The sequence below is a fragment of the Vicugna pacos genome, unplaced genomic scaffold, assembly GCF_048564905.1.
Source record: "Vicugna pacos unplaced genomic scaffold, VicPac4 SAC-SAT, whole genome shotgun sequence".
NCBI lineage: Eukaryota > Metazoa > Chordata > Mammalia > Artiodactyla > Camelidae > Vicugna > Vicugna pacos.
The window spans coordinates 19,070,368-19,095,064 of record NW_027328721.1 but is presented as its reverse complement, the minus strand read 5'-3'; the positions used below and the strand labels follow the sequence as shown (position 1 = coordinate 19,095,064).

Genomic DNA, 24,697 nt, shown 5'->3' with positions numbered 1-24,697 from the left:
TGAACTCTCTGTGCCTTTGAGGATCCCTTTGGAGAAAAGAGACATTTTACTTCTGTTCCAGTCTCCTCACCTCCCAAGAAGAGTGTCTTCACTACATCACCATGTCCTTTCTTTCCTCCAATCCACCTCTCATTCCACTGCTGTCGGTTTTAGTCTCCCCAAACAAAAAACCAGGGGTACTCCCCAATTTTTAACACATCACCAAGCCTCAGTGTGTCCTTCTACAAAAATACCCCACTACTTTACCTCACCCTGACTTTGGCTTCTCCACACCCAGTCTCTTGTAGTCTTCATGTGAACTAAGATTTAAGAATTACCCCACCTCCCAGCCCCGACACATACACCCTCACTGCTGTTCATGGCCTGTTCCCACTTTCTCAGACAGTGGCCTTCATCTACCCCACACCTGTGGTCCTGGTTGTTCATGGACCTGGGAATCTACCTTTGTGGGACTGTGGAATTCTGTGCATGCTAGTTCCATTCCAGGCCATCCGGTCCTAGACAGATATCCCAGGAAACCATTTCCAGTGATTCTGGACTCCCTGACCCCACCTTTCCTTGGAGCACATGCTCATCAACAGCACCCCAGCAACCCTACCCTCAGTAGGTCCACAGTGGAATCTGCACTCAGTTCCTCTCCACTCCCCACAAGCATGACTCACTCTGCTGTTCTACATGTTCAGGGAAGAGGTAAGGTCCTTCCTATAGTTACAGTGTGTCTCCTACCACCATTTGTCCCTACCTTCCTCCAGGGTGTTTCCAAATTTGGAATAAATGACACTTGTAAAAATCATCTGAACTTTGGAGAAGCTAGTGTGTGAATCAACCTATCTATCTTGCTATGGTGGCTTCAGAGATCTTTTAAAAGAACTAGATTAAACTGCATCCTGATTTTTCTTTATTGCATGTGAAAGTGTACATAAGAAGACAATGGAAGACCTTCCTAATGTCTAATATAAACCAGGCTATAGCAAGTTACCCATTTTTAAAAGGTTTTGAAGATTTTTATTTTTTAAGTGAGAGGACTTCATTTTCGAAAACAAATCAATAAGATTAAATTTGTTTGACAGAATCTACTGTTAATGACAAATTAGTAGGAAGTAATTCATGCCAAGAACTTGAGCTACACATTTCCATCTTGTGTCTGCCAGGGACCAGTGATCAGTACAGAGACCGAGCTTGGTTTGATATTTATATTTGTAGCTGTGCTTCTTTAAATTTTTCTCAATGGAGGCAGCTAGCCCACCAAAATAATGTTTTCAATTTCTTTAAATTTTAAAGACAGAAGAAAAAATCATTGTTATTTGTCAGATCTTGTAAACTCTTGTAATTTTAGTACCCTCAGAGACCATAGTGATGGCTTCATAAGCAGTACATACAAGTGAATAATTTGATGATGCTGATTGATAGACATATATCTCAAAATGTTTTGAGAAACTGTTTCTTTATGCTGTGGATGTATTTGAGGTCCCTCACTGCCTTGGTGCTGTGTTCTTCCACTTGGAGTGAGACACTCGCTCCCCTGTTGCAGCTAAGATGGCTGATCAGAGAACATGGAGTGAGTGTCAGCTAGCCTGAAGTCCCTAAATCTTCCCTTCCATGTCGGATTTCCATGAGAATGAAGCCCCAAGGGAAAAACGGAGTGGAAGATATTAACTTTGGTTTGGGCTCATTGCCTGTTTTTTTCGAAATCAGTGCAAGTTTCCTCCTAACCCACTGTGATTTCATTTTGACAGAGGCAGTGGGTTCATCTGTATGCGCTCTCTGAGCATTTTTGCTAGTTTAATGACAACTTTTTGTTTTACTTTTTAAAATTGAGTTATACTTAGTTTACACTGCCTTAATTTATGGTGCACAGCACTAGTCTTCAGTGATACATAAATATACATATATTAATTTTCATATTCTTTTTAAAAAATTGACTACCACAAGATATTGAATATAATTCCCTGTGCTATCAGTAAAACTTATTTATCTATTTTATATATGTCACTCAGTATCTGCAAATCTCAAATTCCCAGCTTATCCTTTCCAAATCCCCTCTCCCCTGGCAACCACAAGTTTGTATTATATGTCTATGTGTCTGTTTCTGTTTTACATATAAGTTCATTGGTCTTATATTTTAGAATCCACATATAAGTGATATGTGGTATATTTCTTTCTCTTTCTGGCTTAATTCACTTAGAATGACATTCTCCAGGGACATCCACGTGGCTACAAATAGCAATATGTTCTCAATTTTCATGGCCGAGTAGTATTCTATTGTATAAATATACCATAACTTCTTTATCCGGTCATCTGTCAATGAACATTTAGGTTTCTTCCGTGTCTTGGCTATTGTAACTAGTGCTGCTATGAATATTAGGGTGCAGGTGTATTTCTGAATTAAGGATTCTTCTGTATATATGCCCAGGAGTGGGAACACTGCATCATATTGTAAGTCTACTTTTGGTCTTTCGAGGACTCTCCATACTGTTTTCCGCAATGGCTACACCAAACTACATTGCCACCAACAGTGTAGGAGGGTCCCTTTTGAATAACACCCTTTCCATCATTTGTCATTTATAGACTTTTGAATGATGGTCATTCTGACTGGTGTGAGGTGAAACCTCATTGTAGTTTTAATTTGCATTTCTCTGATAATTAGTGGCATTGAGTATTTTCTCATGTGCCTTTGGCCATTTGTATGTCTTCATGGGAGAATTGCTTGTTTAGGTGTTTTGCCCATTTTTGGATCAGGTGGTTTGTCTTTTTCTTATTAAGTCATATGAGATGTTTATATATTCTGAAGATCAAGCATTGTCAGTTTCATCTTTTGCACATATTTTCTCCTATTCCATAGGTTGCTATTTTGTTTTGCCTATGGTTTCCTTTGCTGTGCAAAAGCTTGTAAGTTTAATTAGGTCCCACTTGTTAATTTCTACTTTTATATCTATTTCTTTGGTAGACTGCCCTGGGGAACATTGCTGAGATGTATGTGAGATAATGTTCTGCTTATGTTTTCTTCTAAGAGGTTTATTGTGACATCTTATGTTTAAGTCTTTAATCCATTTTGAGTTTATTTTTGTGTATGGCGAGAGGGAGTATTTTAACTTCATTGATTTACATGCTGCTGTCCAGTTTTCCCAACACCATTTGTTGAAGAGACTGTCTTTATTCCATTGTATGTTCTTGCCTCCTTTGTTGAAGATTAATTGACCAAAAGATTGTGGGTTCATTGCTGGGCTATTTTGTTCCATTGATATGTCTTTTTTTGTATAAATACCATGCTGTTTTGATTAATGTAGCTCTGTAGTATGTTCTGAAGTCTGGGAGGGTTGTTCCTCCAGCCTCATTCTTTTCCTTAAGTTATGTTTTGGCAATTCTGGGTCTTTTGTGATTCCATATAAGTTTTATAATGATTTGTTCCAGTTCTGTGAAATATGTCCTTAGTAATTTGATAGAGATTGCATTAAATCTGTAGATTGCCTTTGGAAATGTGGCCATTTTAACAATACTGATTTGTCCGATCCAGGAGCATGGAATATCTTTCCATTTTTTAAAATTTCCTTTAATTTCCTTGTAGTTCTCCATGTATAAGTCTTCCACTTCCTTGGTTAGATTTACTCCTAGATATTTTATTACTTTAGGTGTAATTTTAAAAGGGATTGTTTCTTTACTTCCTTTTCCTGTTGATTCATCATTAGTGTAAAGAAATGCAACTGATTTTTGTACATTAATCTTGTATCCTTTTGTACATTAATCTTGTGATCTTGTATACTTGTACCTTGCCAAATTCTTTCATTAGTTCGTGTAGTTTTTGCATGGACCTTTTAGGGTTTTCTATATATAGTATCATGTCCTCTGTATATAGTGAGGATTTTTTAGCTTCTTTTCCAATTTGGATCTCTTTTATTTCTTTTTCTTGCCTGATTGCAGTGGCTTGGACTTCCAAGATTATGTTGAATAGAAATGGTGAGAGTGAAGAACCTTGTCTTTTGCCAGATTTTGGTAAGAAGGTTTTCAGCTTTTCACCATTGAGTTCTATGCTAGCTGTAGATTTGTCATAAACAGCTTTTCTTATGTTAAGATATGTCCCCTCAATACCTACTTTGGTGAGGATTTTTATCATAATGGGTGGTGAATCTTATCAAATGTTTTTTCTGCATCTATTAAGATGATCACGTTGTTTTTGTCCTTTCTCTTGTTGTTAGGGTGTATTACATTGATTGATTTGCATATGTTGAGCCATCCTGTGTTCCTAGGATGAACCCAACTTGATCATGGTATATGATCTTTTCTATGTGCTGTTGGATTCTGTTTGCTAATATTATGTTGAGAATATTTGTATCTATGTTTCCTCACTGATATTGATCTGTGGGTTTCTTTTTTGGTAGTGTCTTTGTCTGGTTTTGTATCAGGGTGATGGTGACTTCATAGAATTAGTTTGGGAGTGCCCCTTCCTTTTCAAACTTCTGAAAGGTTTTGAGAAAGACCAGTATGAGTTCTTCTTTGTATGTATGATAGAATTCTCCAGTGAAGCCATGCAGTCCTGGACATTTGTTCGTTAGGAGTTTTTTTTTTTTTTTTTGCTTATCCAATTTCATTTCTAGTGATCAGTTTGTTCTAGTGGTCAATTTATTCTTGATTCAGTCATGTGGACTGTATGTTTCCAGAAACTTGTCTGTTTCTTCAAGGTTATTAATTTATTTTCCATAAAGTTGTTCACAGTATTCTCATATGATATTTTGAATTTCTGTGGTATTGGTTGTAATTTCTCCATTTTCCTTTCTTGTTTTGATTGCGCTCTGTCTTTTCTCTGTGAGCTAGGCCTGAGGTTTTTCAATTTTATTTACTCTTTCAAAAAAAACAGCTCTTTGTTTGATTGACTTTTTCTATTGTTTTTTAAATCCCTATTTTATTTATTTCCTCCCTGATATTTATTGTTTTCTTCCTTCTGCTGACTTTAGGTTTTGTTTGCTCTTCTTTTTCTAATTCTTTTAGTTGGTTAGTTGTTTATTTCAGATTGTTCATCTTTTTTGAAGAAGACCTTTATTGCAATGAACTTTCTTCTTAGGAATGATTATCTGCATCCCAAAGATTTTGTGTGGTTGTGATTTTTGTCACTTGTCTCAAAGTATTTTTTAATTTCTTCTTTGATTTTATCATTGACCCATTGGTTTCTTAGTATCATGTTGTTTAATTATCATGCTGTCATTTCTTTCTCCTTTGTTTTTCTGTATTTGATTTCTAGTTTCATGCATTGTGTTCAGAAAAAATGCTTAAAATAACTACTATCATCTTAAAATTGTTGAGTCTTTTTTTGTACCCAAGTACATAATCCATCCTAGAAAATGTTCCATGTGCACTTATGAAGAATGTATATTGTATTTTTTTAGGATATAATCTTCTGAAATATCAACCACATCTAATTTGTGTATGGTATTATTTAGTTTCAGTTGCGTTATTAAATTTGCATCTGGAAGATCTTCCAGTGAGGATAATTGGATGTTATAATTTCCTACCATTATTTTATTCCCAGCAATTTCTCCTTTTATATCTGTTAGTATTTGCTTTATGTATTTAATTGTTCCTACATTGGGTATAGTTATGTTAATGGATGTAATATCTTCATCTTGTATTGCTTCTTAAATCGTAAAACATTCTTCATCTTTCTTTATGGTCTTTGTTTTAAATTTCATGTTGTGTGAAATCAGTATTGCTACTCCTGCTTTCTTTTCATTTCTGTTTGTGTGTAATATCTTTTTTAAAAATTTATTTATTTATTTTATTTTATTTTATTTTTTTACATTTTTCATTGATTCATAAACATTTTACAGTGTTGTGTCAAATTCCAGTGTTCAGCACAATTTTTCAGTCATTCATGGACATATACACATTCATTGTCACATTTTTTTTCTCTGTGATTTATGATAATATTTTGTGTATATTTCCCTGTGCTATACAGTGTAATCTTGTTTATCTATTCTACAATTTTGAAATCCCAGTCTATCCCTTCCCACCCTCTACCCCCACCCCGGTAACCACAAGTCTGTATTCTCTGTCCATGAGTCTATTTCTATCCTGTATTTATGCTTTGTTTTTGTTTTTTAGATTCCACATATGAGCGATCTCATATGGTATTTTTCTTTCTCTTTCTGGCGTACTTAGAATGACATTCTCTAGGATCATCCATGTTGCTGCAAATGGCATTATGTTGTCGGTTTTTATGGCTGAGTAGTATTCCATTGTATAAATATACCACATCTTCTTTATCCAGTCACCTGTTGATGGAGATTTAGGTTGTTTCCATGTTTTGGCTATTGTAAATAGTGCTGCTATGAACATTGGGGTGCAGGTGTCATCCTGAAGTAGATTTCCTTCTGGGTACAAGCCCAGGAGTGGGATTCCTGGGTCATATGTTAGGTCTATTCCTAGTCTTTTGAGGAATCTCCACACTGTTTTCCATAGTGGCTGCACCAAACTGCATTCCCACCAGCAGTGTAGGAGGGTTCCCCTTTCTCCACAGCCTCTCCAGTGTTTGTCATTTTTGGATTTTTGAATGACGGCCATTCTGACTGGTGTGAGGTGATACCTCATTGTACTTTTGATTTGCATTTCTCTGATAATTAGTGATATTGAACATTTTTTCATGTGCTTTTTGATCATTTGTATGTCTTCCTTGGAGAGTTGCTTGTTTAGGTCTTCTGCCCATTTTTGGATTGGGTTATTTTTTTCTTATTGAGTCGTATGAACTGCTTATATATTTTGGAGATCAAGCCTTTGTCGGTTTCACTTGCAAAAATTTTCTCCCATTCCGTAGGTTTTCTTCTTGTTTTATTTCTGGTTTCCTTTGCTCTGCAGAAGCTTGTAAGTTTCATTAGGTCCCATTTGTTTATTCTTGCTTTTATTTCTTCTAGGAGAAAATTTTTGAAATGTATGTCAGATAATGTTTTGCCTATGTTTTCCTCTAGGAGGTTTATTGTATCTTGTCTTATGTTTAAGTCTTTAATCCATTTTGAGTTGATTTTTGTATATGGTGTAAGGGTGTGTTCTGGCTTCATTGTTTTACATGCTGCTGTCCAGTTTTCCCAACACCACTTGCTGAAGAGACTGTCTTTATTCCATTGTATATTCTTGCCTCCTTTGTCGAAGATGAGTTGACCGAAAGTTTGTGGGTTCATTTCTGGGTGTGTGTAATATCCTGTTCACAGTCTATTTGTGTCCTTTTCCTAAAGGTGGGTCTCTTGTATGTGTCATATTGTAGGTTCTTGTTTTATTTTCCAGTCTGTCACTCTATGTCTTTTCATTAGAGCATTTAATTTATTGAAATTTAAAGTAATTTCTGATCAACTTTGGTTTATTGCCATTTTAAACTTAATTTTGCAGTTGATTTGGCATTTTTTCCCTTGTTCCTTTCTTTTTCTTGTTGTGTGTGTGTTTATTTTTTAAAATTTTCCTTTCTATTATCTTCATTAATTTTTAGTTTTTGTGACTCTCTTGTAAGTTTTTGTCTTATGGTTACACAATATTGTACATATATTAACCCATTACTGTATCTGTTTGTTTTAAACTTATAGTAATATAAGCTCAAACCCATCCTACAGAGAATGAACAAATTAAAGAATGAAGAAAACTCTATATTTTCTTGCTCCCCTCTCCCACTCTTAATGATTTAGATGTCTTCTTTTACAATTCCATGTTTATTCTGTTGTAATTCATGGTAGTTATCACCTTTCCAATTATGGTTTTCTCCTTTCAAAAGCAACCTGCTTCTTTTCGATTTAGAGTATACCGTTCAATATTTCTTTTAATATAGATTTAGTGTTGCTAAATACTTTTATTTTTGCTTGTCTGTGAAGATATTTATTTCTCCTGCTATTCTAAAGAATAGACTTGCTGGATAAATTATCCTAGGCTGAATCTTTTTGTTTTTCATTCAGGACTTTGAATATATCTTTCCACTCCCTTCTGGCTTGTAGTGTTTGTGTAGAGAAATCAGCTGAAAGCCTTATGAGTTTTCCTTTGTAACTAACTCTGTTTTTCTCCTTATGACTTTAGAATCATTTCTTTATCTTTAACCCTGGCCATGCTGATTATAATATATCTTAGTGTGTGTCTGTTTTGTTTCTTCTTGTTTGGGTCCCTTCGTACTTCCTGTATTGGTATATCTGATTGCATCTTTATGTTTCAGAAGTTCTTAATTATGATTTCTTCAAATACTTTTTCAATCCCTTTTGCTTTTTTTTCTCCTTCTGAGACCCCTGCTATGTGTAGGTTTTGGCAAACTTTATAGTATCCCACCGGATAATTGTTTTCATTGAATTTTGTTCTTTCATTGGTTTTTGTTTGTTTTCCTCTCTTCTGTTCTGATTAGTTGATTTCTGTTGTCCTGTATTCTAAACCGCTTATTAATTCTTCTGCATTAAGTAGCCTACTTTTTTTTTACAACTTTTAACTCAGCTCTTATCTCAGCAAATTTGTTTTCCTATTTTAATTCATTCTTCTTTATAAAGTTTCAATTTCCTATTTGCCATATTCTTTGCCTCTATATACAATCTCTTTTTGTATCTTTAGTACTTTTATCTCTCCTTTTTTGAAAACATGATTTAATAGATTATCAAGGTCTATTTCATTGATCATTCTTTCAGGGGATTTTACCTGTTCTTTTAAATGGGAGTTGTTCCTCTACTTCTTTATTTTACTTATATCTCTCCTGCACTATTGATTATGGAGCATCAGGTATCTCTTCTGTTTCTAAAGGTTTTCTTTCTACTTATTTACCTAAAACAGATGCAGAAATAAAGCTAAAAAAATTTAAAAGAAGAGAATAAGATTTGAAAACAGATTATGAACAATAACAGAACAAGTCAAAGAGAAATAAAAATTGAGACAAATTTTAAAAGTCTTAAAATTAGAAAATAATATCTGAAAGCTGATTATAATAAGAGAACAAAACAAAGAGATAAAAAGCAAATTGTGAGAAATTTAAAAAGCTTAAAAGAAGAAAAATAATTGAGAACATAGTCTAATCGATAATAGAAGAATAAAGCAAAGAGAAATAAAAATGAAATTGAGACAAACTAAAAACAATTTAAAATATTTTAAAGTCCAATTTTAAAAGGGGTTAAACAGAAACATAAAAATATTTTAAAAGTAAAAATTTAAAAAGTAAAAGAAAAAGTGAAAAAATGTGGATGTGTTCTTGTGGGCACTATGTGCTCTTAATAATTTTGTTGATAGCTCTGTCTGAAGTATGGGTGGTTGCTATGTCTTCCTGTCTTTTGCTTGTTATTCTTTTTGTTGGGGATTTTGCCTGTGATCTGGTAGCAAGAGTCTTCCCTGGCTATTAAGTGAGATCTCCTTTTTATTTTGTGGTTGTCGCTGCTCCTGTTCTCACCCTGCTGCATGAACTCCACTCACTGGTTCCAGAGTCCCTCCAGTTGTGCCCCTGATCTGTGCTTCTCCTAGTGCCATGTCTCATGTCTCCTCCAAATGCTGTATTGTGGTGGTGCACTTGTGCATGTTAGGTGGTTGGGTCTCTCTGCCTTTCAGTGCCCCTCCTAACTTCACTTCAGTTCCATGCTCTTTAGGTGAACTTGGATAAAATGGCCATACCAGGCATCACCCCTGCTCTGTGCCAGAACCCTTCTTGTTTGTCTTAGAAACATGACTTCACAGAGGTACTGAAGCAGAACTTTCCTATTTGCCTGGGGCTGTAAACAAATCTGAGTCCCACCTATGAGGTTTCAGAGCCCCTAAGTAGGGACTGAGATTTCAACCCTGCCTCCACCTGGGTGCACATTAGAGTATATGGTGGTTGTGGTTGAGTCCCACCTCTCTTCTCCAGAAAAGGCACCAGAAATGATGCCACAAGTATTCAAAGACAAAAACTATGGCACCCCTCCCCCCCAGGGCACGCCAGCAGTGTTGCTTTCCTTTTTTTTTAATATTTTATAGGGGGCTTATGTTGTTCTGCTCTGTATACCTTTCCAGCGATGGCACACAGCACATTGAAATCTCCTGAGGTTACCTCTGTACAGTTGGCCCGAGTCCTCCATCAGGCTCAGGCAGTCTGTTTCATCCCACACTTGCTGGTTGGTGTCTAAGCCTGTGGAACATGAGGACACTTTTTGCCCATTTAACTTTGTTCTGTCAGTCAAGGGCTATTCTATATGATTTCAAGCCTCAGAGGTTCCCCTTCCATCCAGCTGACCTCTTCATTGGAGTGGGAGAGACCCAGCAAATGAGCTGCTCCCTCCCCATGGGACTGAACTGCACTATTTCCCTTTTTCTTCCTTTTATTTTCCTTTTCTCCTACCAGATTAATGACGTGTTTTGTCTTTTGATGAAAGTAAGGTTCTGTCAAAGTTCAGCAGACTTCCTGATTGGATAAGTGGGTCAGTGGGTGTCAGTCTTGGTGCATTTGTGGGGAGGGTGAGCTAAGAGTGTCATTCTAATCCACCACATTGGCCCTTCTTGATTTTTTCTCTTTTTAAATGTACAGTAGTCTAGTGTCTGTATAAGTGTCAATTGTGGTGGGATTTTTTTCCCAGTAAACCTAAAATTTCTACTTTGAAATAAACTACTGGGTTTATAAAAAAGAACTAAGTTAACAGCTGCAAGCCAGCATCATCTATTCAATGGTGTGTTAGAGAAGGATGGAGGGGAGAAAGGGGAGAGGGGGAAGAGACTCTAAGGGTGAGAGAGTTGGGAAGGGGGAAGCCCTACCTGCTAAAAAGTGGATGCTTGCTGCCATTCAACACAGCTCAATGCAGGGGCACCCCACTTTATGCAGGAAGAGCTAGCTCTCTGGACTCTGATCTACAGACACTGCTCTCAGCTTCTACTCTGGAGTTGAGCTGGTGCTGCTGGAGGAGAGGGTCGAGTCAGGGCCACAGTGGTTGGATGGCAGCCTCTGATGTGAACAAGGAGCTGTGAGTTCAGACTTGCTCCTTAAGCCCCTAAAGGACAATGAGCAAGTGAGTCCATCTAGAGAGACAAGAGGGAGAGGTTCCTGTGGTGCTCCCACTGACTCTCCAAGCATCCAACTTGGAATTTTGCTTCAGGCTAACATCTTTGACAACACAGGTTGCTTTTATGTCCTAATTTAATAAAAGCCTTTTGCTCACTTCCACGGGAAGCATAATAACAAATCTGAGCTACTTTAAGAAGAAGGAAAATCCTCACTGAGCACCTACCCTGCACCAGACATAGTATAAGGAACTTCATTGCTGTGATCTCAGAGACATCTGACAAGTCACTAAGAACTGGAATGAAGGGACATAAGCAGAAACCAGAAGACAAAGACAGGCTGAAGGCAGATGTCATACAGAAAATTCCACAAGAATGAATAGCAGAAGCAGAAAGTGGAGCTGGTGTGGGACCACATGGGCAAATTCCTAGGTTTGAATTCCAATGAACAAGGCAGGGAGGTAATCCTGGACTTAAAGCATAAAGATCATTGGTTTCACAGTTTCTCTGTATGACCAATTATTTTTGTTTATTTCTTTCTTTTTGCTGTCCTAGATTTTCCTACATGGCAATTTTTATACTTCTTCATCAACCATTCAGTTGACTGCTTCTCTTTCAACTCATATGCATAAAAGATGCCACCCCAGGACCAGATAAAAAATCAGTTAATAACAGGAAGAATAAGCCTTCAGAACTTGCCAAGCAAAAGGAGAGATTGGTATGCACTAAGGTAAATATGTAAGATGATGTATAATTGAAATTTAAGTGAGTGGCTCACAGTTGTGCTCAAAAAGTTCAAAGAGGAAAGGAAGGCAGGTGGAAGTGGTCATGTTTGTGTGTGTGAGCATGCATGCTGGGAGAGGAATTGGGTAATGGATGAAGACATCATGCAAGATGGCTGAAGTGTCAGTAACAGTCTTTGGATATGAGTTGAGAAAGGGAAATAAAAAGGGGAATTTGGAAATGATGCTTGAGGCCAGAATGTAAAAGGCTTGAAGGCCAAATTAAGATGTGCTCTCATATTTTATAAGTCTTGTATTTCACACCAATTTAAGTGTTGTCCCTCTTAGAAATGGTGACTTAGAGAGGAGATGAAGGGTTCCTTTAAAGAAGAAATCTAGACAAACTACAGCACACTGAGGCAATGGTACCCAGCAATTACATTCCACAAGATTTAGTACATTAACATTTCTACAGAAAAGTAATAATTTATAGCACTGTATGTTTCCTACTACCTACAGAGTTAGAAAATAGCTCAGTAACATTGAATTTGAAATATTCAAAGGGTGAGCTAGACAGAAAAAAAGTAATCTTTAGTGTGGTTGAGTGTGTGTTTCAAAATGTTTCAGTTTTTCCTGACAGTGGCCACTTTTATTAGGTATTTACCTAGAAGCAGATTTGCTGGAATAGGTTTATCTGTATGTTCAGGTTAAAGTAGATACTGACAGATATTTGCTTCTCAGGTGATTGTACCAATTTACATGCTCATCAGCAATGTAACATTCTTTATGTGCTCCTGAAAGTTAGGAAGTTCTGAGCCTCAATTCAGTTCTACAAAGGGTAAAATTTTAAAGAATCTCCTTTGTAGTTCTCATGCATATCAAATTTTTAGAGTTATTACCAGTGGTATAATAAATAAAATATCTGTCCTTTATTTCTGGTACCAGACACAGAACTTCAAAACTCTTGGAATTTCTTGAGTGAGAAGAGTGTCTATTATGTTAATGAGGTGACTCATGGTAGTGGGCCTCAAGTTAACTTCAGCATGAGGGCTAATCCCAGAATGACCAACTACATAATTAGAGGGTTGAAAATTAGGGCCATGCTGGACTCTGGGAAGATGGGAGGAGATGGTGCTGGAGATGGAGATTAATCATGTGTCCAATGATTTAATAAATTATAAAGCCCAAGTAAAAACTCTGGACATAAACTCAGTGGTGCTTTCTGGTTTGTGAATACTCTGACTCCACTTGCATCCAGTGTCTGAGGTTGGCATATACTAAGTCTGTGTAATTTTTTTGTTGAACAACTTAATGCACTGATTCTAACCTGAGTCTTACATCCAAATCTTGAATCATTCTGGAAGTATAAAGTCTATGAGCTTGTGTCTCTCATGGTGAAGCTTGACATTTCTGTCCATATAGGGAGATTCAGGAAAGGTATGACTAAACAGTGGGAACATTACTGTGTGGAAAAAGGCATCATCATAGGAAATGAAATCCTCTAACACAACAATTTTCAGTTCAAAGCAAGCCAAAACAAATTGACTATTCCACTTGTGACCTAGAAAGTGAGCATTAGTCTCTCCAGTAAGATTTGGCTTCCCCAGTAAGATTAACAAGAGGACAGATGACTGGATAAGGAAGTTGTATATTTATACATTGGAATAATGCACATCCATAAAAAAATAATAAAATGATGCCATTTAAAGCAACATGAGTGGACCTGGGAAATATCATTCTAAGTGAGGTCAGAAAGAGAAAGAAAAATGCCATATGATATCACTTATATGTAGCATTTAAAAAATAGATGAAACTATTAAAAAAAAAGAGACTCACAGACATAGCAAACAAACTTATGGTTTCCAGAGGGAGAAGACAGTGGGAAGGCTAAATTGAGAGCTTGAGGTTTGCAGATACTAATATATATATAAAATATAAACAACAATTACATACTGTATAGCACAGAGAACTATATTCAATATCTTGTAGTAACTTATGGTGAAAAAGAATATAAAAAATAATATATGTATGTTAATGTATGACTGAAGCATTATGCTGTACACCAGAAATTGACATAACATTGTAAATTGACTATACTTCAATAAATAAATATAAACAATTATATATAGATATATTTTAATTATGAATTAAAATTCAATGATAAACTTTTATTCTCTAAAAGAAAGAGAAGAGTGAGTGGAGAAGCAATTTGAAATGTGTTTGTATTTCATTATCTCATAATATAAGGATGATTATAGTCTATAATTAATAAATAACTTGTAACGCTTAAACCCAGCAGAGAAAATACTTAAATATTTACTTTTGGGGAATTAGATTTAGCCCAAGAGGAAAAAAAATCTAAAACTGATATTAGATATCCATCAATAAACATTCAAAAAAAGTGCAGTGTCTTCCAGTATTAGACTGACATGTTCATCTTTATTTCCTAGAATTAAATGAATTGTGGGGGAGTGGAACTAAGATAAAACTATGTTGGACTTTGGATGTCTGGCTAAGACATTTTAGTTTTATGTTTTATTCACAGTGGAGAGTGGAGAAGTTGTGGAAGGCATCTATGCTCACCACTATATGCCTTAAAGTGGAGAAGTTTTGATCAGTAGAGGGAAGAGAAGAAATTAGTACCACAGAAAATGTCATTATCAAGGAAGGTAGAACAAAGATAACTGATGTTCACTGTACATGGCTACCAGACTTTTCATCGGTTCATCCTTTTATTGAAAATTCATAGGATTACACTTATATTTACTTCTTCCCTGCAGAATGTGCTGTCAATTTTTTTGAAAATAAGAAATGTCATGTTAATTTTCAGACAGGTATACAATATCTGTCTGAATAGATCATGGAAACATTGAGAATTCTGGGCAATTATTAGTAATTTCAGTATCAAATTTAAGAAAGAGGAGTCAGGAGCAGCCAAGATGGTGGAGTAGAAAGACACTAGGAGCTCACCCTTTCCCACAAATACACCAAGAGGGACACCCCTGGACCTACCCATTCACTCAGAACACCTACTGAACATTAACAGAACATCACCTTCTTCAAAAGACAGAATTCACCACAAATCAGGTAGGAAAAAGTAAAAGGAAAATAGCATGGGAAAAATCCCACAGTGTGGGAGGGACAAAGATGGATTCACACTCTTAAACTGGGGGGGAGGGGGTACTCCAAGTCTTCTATCTGTGCAAAGTAGCCCTTGGCCCACAAAACAATAAGTAAAATGAACACTAAATTTCCCTGTGACCTCAGCCTTAGACACAAACCAGCACGGGGTGGGCTGGGAATGGCTGCCAGAGCCAAGTGGTGGACTGGGGCCAACTGCACAGAAGCAATCTCAGGGGGCTGAAGTATGCTATGAACTATGTCTGGGAGGGTATAGAGAACAGAACAGCCTGAGTTCCCCATAAAATTAAAAAAAAAGGAAGCAATACTGCTGGTGTGCACTGCAGGGAGGAGCACAATGAGGCAGGGCCATAGCCTTTGTCTACACAGGCTTGTGGCACCATTGCTGGTGTGTTCTTAGGAGAAGAGATGCAGGGCTCCACCACAACCACCATATCCCTTAGTGTTCAGCTCCCAGGTAGAGGTGGATTTGAAACACAAATTCATACCCAGAGGCTCCACAACTTCACAGGCAGGACTGAAATTTGTTTACAACACCAAGCAAAGGGGACCATTTTGCTATGCAGGTGCCTTTGTGGACCCACACCTCTAAGACAAATGGGCAAGGACTAGAATTCTGGCACAGAATGAGGGTTAGTGCTGATGTGGCCATTTTCTGTGAGCCCACATACCCTGAGTGGATGCAGCACCGAGAGAAGTTCTGACCAAGTTGCATGACCTGTGGGCCTCTGGGAAAAATGAGCAGAGTTTGAAAAGTGGGGTGATTGAAGGGGCAGCATTTCGCACTTGGCATGGTGCTGATCTGGTAGCATGAATGCAGTCACTGAGTGCTGGAAGCCCTACTGGTGTAGGCATCTAAGACAGGTGAACAGAGTTTGTGTATCAGGGCAAGTGCAGGTGCAGTGTTTGCTGCTGAGGATGTCACTGGCCTGATAGTGCATCACCAACCAAGTGTGTAACCCAGAATTCAGTGGAATTGCACTGGTATTTCTGAGGGTAGAGAACCTGGGGAAACCAGAGCAGCATACTGACATTCCTGTGACTGAAGCTAGGACAAGGGCAGAATCAAGAAAAAGTACTTAAAGTGATCCAACTCCACCTAGTATGCACCAGAGCTCAGAACCAGGTCTGGAAGCCTCACTCCCAACAAAAAGGAAACAGACCCAGTCCCTGACAGAGCTGTGACAACCACAGAACAAACAGGAGACCACACTAAAAACCAGAGAAGGCTCTGGTCACCACAACACCAGCCACATCCCTAATCAAATGGATAACAGATAACACACATGGAAGAAAGACGTGGCTACCATCCATACTAAAAACAGACCTAGCAACAAAATTATTAGGGGTGTGCAGTCTACACAGGAACACATCCTCTTCAAAAAAAAGAAATCCCTTGAAGGCCAGAGAAGATAACTGATACTTCATAATCCATAGTGCCAGAGAGATATAAGTAAAATGATGAAGGAGGGGAATGATTCCCAATTAAAAGAACAATAGAAATCCCCAGAAAGAACAGTCAATGAAATACATTTGAATAGTCTACTAGATCATGACTTCAAAACTGGAGTGATGAAAGCACTGAAAGAAATAAAAGAGACTATAAATAGAGAGAGAGAACATTATGAAAAGGAAATTGAAACTATAAAGGGGAGATAATAAAAAACATAATACTCAGTGGCTATGAAAAGAGCCACTATAGGCAATCAAAAGCAGACTAGACAATGCAGAAGAATGAAGAAGTAACTAAGAAGACATGATAAGAGAAGTCACCCAATCAGAACAGCAGACAGAAAAGCAAGAAAAAAAAAAAAAGAACAATGAAACCAATATAAGGGATCTATGGGATAATATATAACATTCCAACCTATGCATAATAGGGGTCACAGAAGGAGAAAAAAAAGCAAAAGAGATTGAAAAGGTATTTGAAGAAATCATGACTGAGAATATCCCAAACCTAAAGAAGCAATCAAATATACAAGTACAGGAAGCACAGAGAGTACTCAAGAAGAAGAACCCAAATAGACTTACACCAAGACATATTAAAATTAAGATGGTGAAAGTTAAACATAAAGAAATGATACTAAAGGCAACAAGAGAAAAATGAATTGTTAGTTATAAGGAAAACCCCATAAGGCTATCTGTTGGTTTCCCTTCACCAACACTGCTGGCCAGAAGGGAGTGGCAATATATATTAAAAGTTCTGAATGAGAGAAAGCTGCAACCTAGGATAATTTATGCAGTAAGGCTGTACTTTAGAATAGAAAGAGAAAGAATTTCACAGACAAGCAAAGACTAAAAGAATTCAGCAATACTAAATCTATGCTAAAGTAAATAATGAAAGGTTTACTCTAAATAGAAAATAAGCAGAGGAGAAGGGCAAAGATGGTGGAGTAGAAGGACACTTGTAGCTCAAATACACACAAGTGTATCTCCCACAAATACACCAAGACTGATATCCATGAACCCACCCATCCAATCAGAACAATTGCTGAACTTTGACAGAACATTGCCTTCTTCAAAAGACAAAATACATTGCCAATCGAGTAGGAGAAAAGAGGGAAAAAAAAAGAAAGGAAGAGAAAGGAAAATAGTGGGGAACCAGTCCTGCAGGGAGAGAGTGACGAAAGAGAAATAGCATTCATTTGCTGGGTCTCCTTCACTCCAAAGGAGAGGTCAGTGGGATGGAGGGGGAACTTCCAAGGCTTGGATCTGAATGGAATGGACTTTGATGACAGAACTAAGTTAAGTGGGCACAAAGGATATTTGTAATCCCCAGGCATAGATATTAACCAGCAGGTTTGGGACAGGACAGGCTGCCCGAGCCAGGAAAAGGACATGGGCCAAGTGTACAGAGGCAAGCTTGGGGGACTTCAGTGAGCTGTGTGCCATAACTAGCAGGATATACAGATCAGAAAAGCCTGGATCCCTCATAAAACACACACACACACACACATACACACACACACACACAAAGCAACACTGCAGGTGTGCCCTAGGGAGAGGGGCACTGTAGCATTTGTCTCTGCAGACCCATGGCACCATTACTGGTGTATCCTTGGGAGAAGAGAGGCAGGGCTTAATGACAACAACCATATTCTCCAGTGTGCATCTCCCACATGAAAGTGGGGTTGAAACCTGAAGCTATACCTAGGGTTCGGCAACCTCATAGGTGAGACTGAGATTTGTTTGCAGCCCCATGCAGAGGGAAACTTTCTGCAAAGGTGCCTCTGTGGACTCATGCTTCTAAGACAAATGAATAAGAAGCAGAGATTTGGCACAGAGCAGGGGCAAGGGCTAGTGAGGCCATTATCCCTGATCCAGGGACATGACTGGTGGGCCTCTAGAACCAGTGAGTGGAATTCCAGCAGCAGGGTGAGGATAGGGTTGGTGACAACAACAGAACAAAAAGGAGGCCCCACTAAATAGCCAGGGCATGCTCTTGCCACCAGAACACTGGCCACATCCCCAACCAAAGTAATAACAGGCTAAAGGGAAGGAAGGAAGACTTGGCAACTACCTGTAAGTTAGAAAGAACTCTCAACAAAATTATAAGGGCATAGTGTATAGAGAAATTTATCCATATTTTCTTTAATTTTTACTTTTTAAAAATATTTTATTCATTAATTAACTTAAAATTTTTCTTTAAGACATTTTTATTAATTTTAAATTGATTTCTATTTGATTTTTATTTGTTTTGTTCTTCTGTTATTGATTATACACTGTTTTCAATTTTTTTATTTTACATTTCTCTTTTATAGTTTTATTTCTGCATCCACTTCAGATAAATAAATGAATAAATAAAACCTTTCAGGACCAGAGTACATAACTGATACTTTATAATCCATAGTGCCAGAGAAAGATAAGCAAGGTAAAGAGGCAAAGAATCACCTCCAATTAAAAGAACAAGAGAAATTCCCTGAAAGAATAATCAATGAAACAGACTTTGATAGTCTACTACATCATTATTTCAAAAAATGACTGATCACAGTACAGAAGGAAATGAAACTAATTGTGCATAGAGACAGAGAATATGTCAAAAAAGAAATTAACACTATAAAGAGGAGCCACATAAAATTGGAAAACCCATTTATTGAAATGAGAGCTAGTGGGCTAGATAATGCAGAGGAATGAATAAGTGACTTAGAAGACAGGAAAACAAAATCACCCAATCAGAACAGCAGAGAGAGAGAGAGAAAAAAAAACAATGAAAACAATATAAGTGACATATGGTATAATATAAAGTGTGTTGATGTATGCATACTTGGGGTCCCAGAAGGAGAAGAAAGATCAAAAGGGACTGAAAAGGCATTTAAAGAAAAAAATAACTGAAAACTCCCCAAACCTTAAGAAGCAATCAGATATCCAAGTACACGAAGCACAGAGGGTCCAAAACAAGAAGAAACCAAACATAACCACACCAAGACATATTATAGTCAGGATGGCCAGGTTTCTACTGAAAGGGAAAAGAGCATAATTGGAAAGATGATAACTTCAATGAATAACAACAGAATAAACACGAAACTGTAAGAGAGACGTCTAAATCATGAAGAGTGGGAGAAGGGGGCAAGAAAATTAAGAGTATTTTTCTTTTCTTTTTCTTTTTGTTTTTGTTTTTGGCAGGATGGTTTTAACTTATATCACTATCTGTTTAAAACAAACAGATATAGTAATGGGTTAGTATATGCAAAAAACAGAGTAACCATATGACAAAAACTAACAATGGAGACACACACAAAATAAAACAGAGATAATACAAGGAAAATTATCAAACCACAAAAAGAAAAAGAAACAAAGAGGAAATACCAAATCAACTGCAAAACTAAGTTCCAAATGGCAATAAATACAAGTCTATCAATGATTACTGTAAATGTCAATGGACTAAATGCTCCAATCAAAAGGCAGAGTGGTATATTGGAAAATAAAACAAGAACATACAGTATGCTGTTTACAAGAGACACTCTTTAGGGAGAAGAAGAGACATAGAGTGAGAATGAGAGGATTGAAAATGATATTCCATGCAAATGGAAGAAAACCAAAGTAGGAGTAGCAATACTGATTACAGACAAAATAGCTTAAAAATTAAAGCCATAAATAATGATAAGCAGGGCACTATATAATGATTGAAGGCAAAATGCAAGATGAGGATAGTACACATGTTAACATATAAGAACAAAACATAGGAGAACCTAAATACATAAAGTGAATACTAACAAATATAAAGAGAGAAATCTATGGGAACACAATCATAGTAGGAGATTTTAACACCCCATTCACATCACTTGACAAGTTTTCCTGACAGAAAGATAAAGGCAAAACAGCAACTAAATGATACAATAGAACAATTAGACTTGGTTGATATTTTCAGAATATTACACCCCCCAAAATTAAAATAAACATTCTTTCCAGTGCACATGGAACGCTTTCTAGGATGGATCATGCACTTGTGCACAAAAGAAGACTCAACAACTTTAAGAAGATAGTAATTATTTTAAGCAATTTTTTTCTGAACACAATGCCATGAAACTAGAAATCAACTACAGCAAAACATAGCAGAAAAAATTGACAGCATGATGATTAAACAACATGATACTAAGAAACCAATGGGTCAATGTTAAATTCAAAGAAGAAATAAAAAAATACTTTGAGGCAAATGACAAAAATCACAACCACACAAAATCTATGGGATGCAGCAAGAGCAGTCCTAAGAAGAAAATTCATTGCAATAAAGGCCTTCCTCAAAAAAGATAAACAATCTGAAATAAGCAACCTAATCAACCAACTAAAAGAATTAGAAAAAGAAGAGCAAACAAAACCTAAAGCCAGCAGAAGGAAGAAAACAATAAATATCAGGGAGAAAATAAATAAAATAGATATTTAAAAAAACAACAGAAAAAGTCAATCAAACTAAGAGATGGTTTTTTGAAAGAGTAAATAAAACTGACAAACCTCAGGCCTAGCTCACAAAGAAGAGAAAAGACAGCACAAATAATCAAAATATGAAAGGAAAATGGAGAAATTACAACCAATACTGCCGAAATTCAAAATATCATATGAGAATACTGTAAGCAACTTTATGGAAAATAAATGAATAACCTTGAAGAAATGGACAAGTTTCTGTAAATATACAGTCCACAAAGACTGAATCAAGAAGAAATTGACCACTAGAACAAACTGATCACTAGAAATGAAATTGAGTAAGTATTAAAAAAAGAAGAGTATTTACATAATCTCAGAATATTTACATAATCTCAAATTAATAGATGCTAAAAACAGTGGGTAAAATTTTGATGAAGAACAGAATATTTACATAATCTCAAGTTACTGGTTAGTCACAAAGGATAAAAGAACTTTATAGGGGAGAAACCTAATAGACACCACCTAGAGAAGTGATGAACTTAGCATCACCCATAAATGGAAAAATTGATATCTTGTGCCATTTAAAATAACACCTTGGGAAGAACATAGCATCACTGATGCTTGTTGTGCTCCTGCTAAGAATACATGACATGGAACTAGTCATGAGGCAATATCAGAAAAATATAAAATGGACACATTTTATATTTTAAAATTACTATAAAATTAATGACATATGTTCTTCAAAAATCATAAGATCATGAAAGAAAAGAAATGCTGAAAATTGTTCCATTCTAAAGGAGAATAAAAGTACAAATCAAATGAATACTATTTTTCAATATCTGAGCACAGATATTAGATATTATAGATATAATATTGACATTATAACTCTTATAAGAACAAAAAATCATTGTTAAAAATTTAAAAGATAATATGCAAATGTCTCATCTAATAGAAAATAATAAGAGAGAACTTACTAAAAAAAATAAGAATGGGAAACATGAAGTTGAAAAGTATAACTGAATTTAAAAACTTGTTAGAGAAATGATAATACCAAAAGAATGACAGAGAAGACACTTACTTGGAGAAAATATTTTGAAAAGGCACATCTGATAAAGGACTATTACCTTCAATATACACAAAACACTTAAATCTCAACAGTGAAACAAAAATACCTGACTAAATGTAGCCAAAAGTCATTAATAGACATCTCACCAAAGAAAATACACAGAGGGCAAATAAGCATATCAAAAAATGTTCCACATCATATGTCGTTAGGCAAATGGAAACAAACATATTAGAACACCCCAAATTCAGGACACTGACAACACCAAACCCTGGTGAGGTTGTGGATCTATAGCACTTTTTATTCACTGCTGATGGGAATGCAAGATGGTAGGGAATCTGTGGAAGACAGTTTGTCATCTTCTTAAAAAGCTAAACACTCAGGCACAATATAATCCAGCAGTTGCACTCCTTGGTATTTACCCGAAGGAGTTGAAAACTTATGTCCACACAAAAAACAGTATATAGATGTTTAGAGCAGCTTTATCCATCATATCCAAATCTTGGAAGCAACCAAGATGTTCTTCATTAGGTAATGGGTAAATAAACTGTGGTACAGCTGGACAATAGAATAATATTCTATCCTAAAAACAAATGAGCCATCAAGGTATGAAAAGACATGGAAGAAATTTGAATGCCTGTATTTTTTTTTTGAATGCCTATTACTAAGTGAAAGAAGCCAATTGGAAAAGGGTACATATTGTATGATTTCAACTATGTGACTTCCTAGAAAAGGAAAAACCATATGGACAGTAAAAAGATTGGTGGTTGCCAGGGATTTTGGGTGGGAGAGCTGAGTAGGCAAGCAATGAAGATTTTGAAGCTGGTGAAAATACTCCATTTGATACTATAATAATGGATGTATGTCATTACACATTTGTCCAAATCCACAGAATGAACTCCAAGAGTGAAATAATAGAAACCATGAGCTTCAGGTGATAAAGATGTGTCATTATTGGTTCATCAACAGGAACAGATAGAAACGTCCCCCACCAAAGTGGCCTAATAGGGAAGGCTGTGCAAGTATGGGGACAGGGCATATGGGCAATCTCTGTACCTTCCTCTCAGTTTTGTTGTGAACATATAACTGCTCTTGGAAAACATCTATTTAAAGTTTTACTAGTCATAACAACAGAGAATCTATGCTTTGCAGGAAAAGCAGTCCTAGGAGGGAAGCTCATAATAATACAGGACTTCCTCAAAAAAGAACAATCTCAAATAAACATTCTAACCTACTAGCTAAAAGAATTAGAAAAACCAAGAGCAAACAAAAGCAAGTTAGCAGAAGAAAGAAAATAAGAAAGATCATGGAGGAATTAAAGATTAGAAAACAATGGAAAAAATCAATCAAACCAAGAGTCGGTTTTCTGAAAGAGTAAACAAAATTGGCACATCTCTGGCCAAGCTCATGAAGAGAAGAAAAGAGAGAGCAGAAATGAACAAAATAAGAAAGGAAAATGGAGAAATTACAAACAATACCACAAAATACACAATGTAATATGAAAATACTATGAAAAACTACTAGGTCACAAAATGGATAACCTAGAAGAAATGGACAAGTTTCTGGAAACATAGAGTCCACCAAGACTGAATGAAGAAAAATTGACCAGTTGAACAAACCAATCAGAAGAAATCAAACTGAATTAGAAATAAAGGCTTACCTCTAAACAAAAGTCCAGGACCAGAAGGCTTCACTGAGGAATTCAACCAAACATACAAAGAACTCATAACTGTCCTTCTCGAACACTTCCAGTAGACTGAAAAAGAGAGAGTACCCCCAAACTCATTCGATGAAGCCACCGTTAGCCTAATACCAAAAACAAAGGTACTACCAAAAATCAACATTACATACTAATATCACTGGTGATCATAGATGCAAAACTCCCCAACAAAATATTAGCAGAGTCCAACAGCACTTAAAAGAGATCATACACCATGATCAATTTGGATTCATCCCAGGAACACAAGGATGCTGCACCATACATGAATCAATCAATGTAATGCATCACAAGAGAAAACACACACACACACACACACACACACACAATCATCTCAATAGGTGCAGAAAAATCATTTGATAAAATTCAACACTAATTTATGATAAAACACATTACCAAAGTGGTTATAGAGGGAAAATATCTCAACATAATAAAAGCTTTTTTTAACTTTTAAAAATTGAGTTATAGTCATTTTACAATGTTGTGTCACATTCCAGTGTAGAGCACAACTTTTCAGTTATACATGAACATACATATATTCATTGTCACATTGTCTTTTTGCTGTGAGCTTCCACAAGATCTTGTATATATTTCCCTGTGCTATACAGTATAATCTTCAAACGGACAAGGTTGTCATTCTCACCACTTGTATTCAATATAGTCTTGGAAGCCCTAGCCACAGCAATCAGGTAAGAAAAAAGAAATAAAAAGGATCCAAAAAGGAAAAGGAAGAGGTAAAATTGTGACTATATGCAGATGACATGATACTCAATACAGAAAAATTTGAAAGTTTCACACAAAACTAAAACTAATAAAAGAAATTGGCAAGGTAGCAGATACAAGTTTAATGGACAAGAATCGGTTGCATTTCTTTATACTAATAATGAATCATCAGGAAAAGAATGTAAAGAAACTCTCCCTTTTAAAATAGCACTCAAAGTAATAAAATATCTAATAATAAATTTAATCAAGGAGGTGAAAGTGTTATACATGAAGAACAATGAAACTTTGATTAAGGAGATTAAACTAAACCTGAAAAAATGGAAAGATATCCCATGCACCTGCCCAAGGCAATTTACAGATTTAATGCAACCTGTATTAAATTACCTAGGACATACTGCAGAGAAATAGAACAAATCATATTTAATTTTTTATGGAATCACAAAAGACACAAAATTGCCAAGGCATTGCTGAAGAAAAATAACAAGGTTGGGGAAATATCCCTCCCAGATTTCAGAAAAT

The 24,697-nt window shown here is 36.2% G+C and overlaps 1 protein-coding gene and 1 long non-coding RNA gene across 3 annotated transcripts in view; one reads left to right on the top strand and one right to left on the bottom strand.

The window, feature by feature from the left end:
- Positions 1-14,413, top strand: part of LOC107035129 (junction-mediating and -regulatory protein-like) — a 71,230-nt gene extending 56,817 nt beyond the window's left edge. Inside the window, exons 5-6 of one of the 2 annotated variants that reach the window (XM_072956931.1) lie at positions 11,509-11,683; positions 14,221-14,413. The gene's annotated coding sequence lies outside the window, so the exon portion shown is untranslated. Of the gene's footprint in view, positions 1-11,508; positions 12,874-14,220 lie in introns of those variants that run through there. The other variant, XM_072956930.1, reaches the window with a different exon arrangement.
- LOC140692156 (uncharacterized) overlaps positions 1-24,697 on the bottom strand; it is a 73,582-nt gene that overhangs the window by 26,316 nt on the left and 22,569 nt on the right. The window lies entirely within an intron of this gene.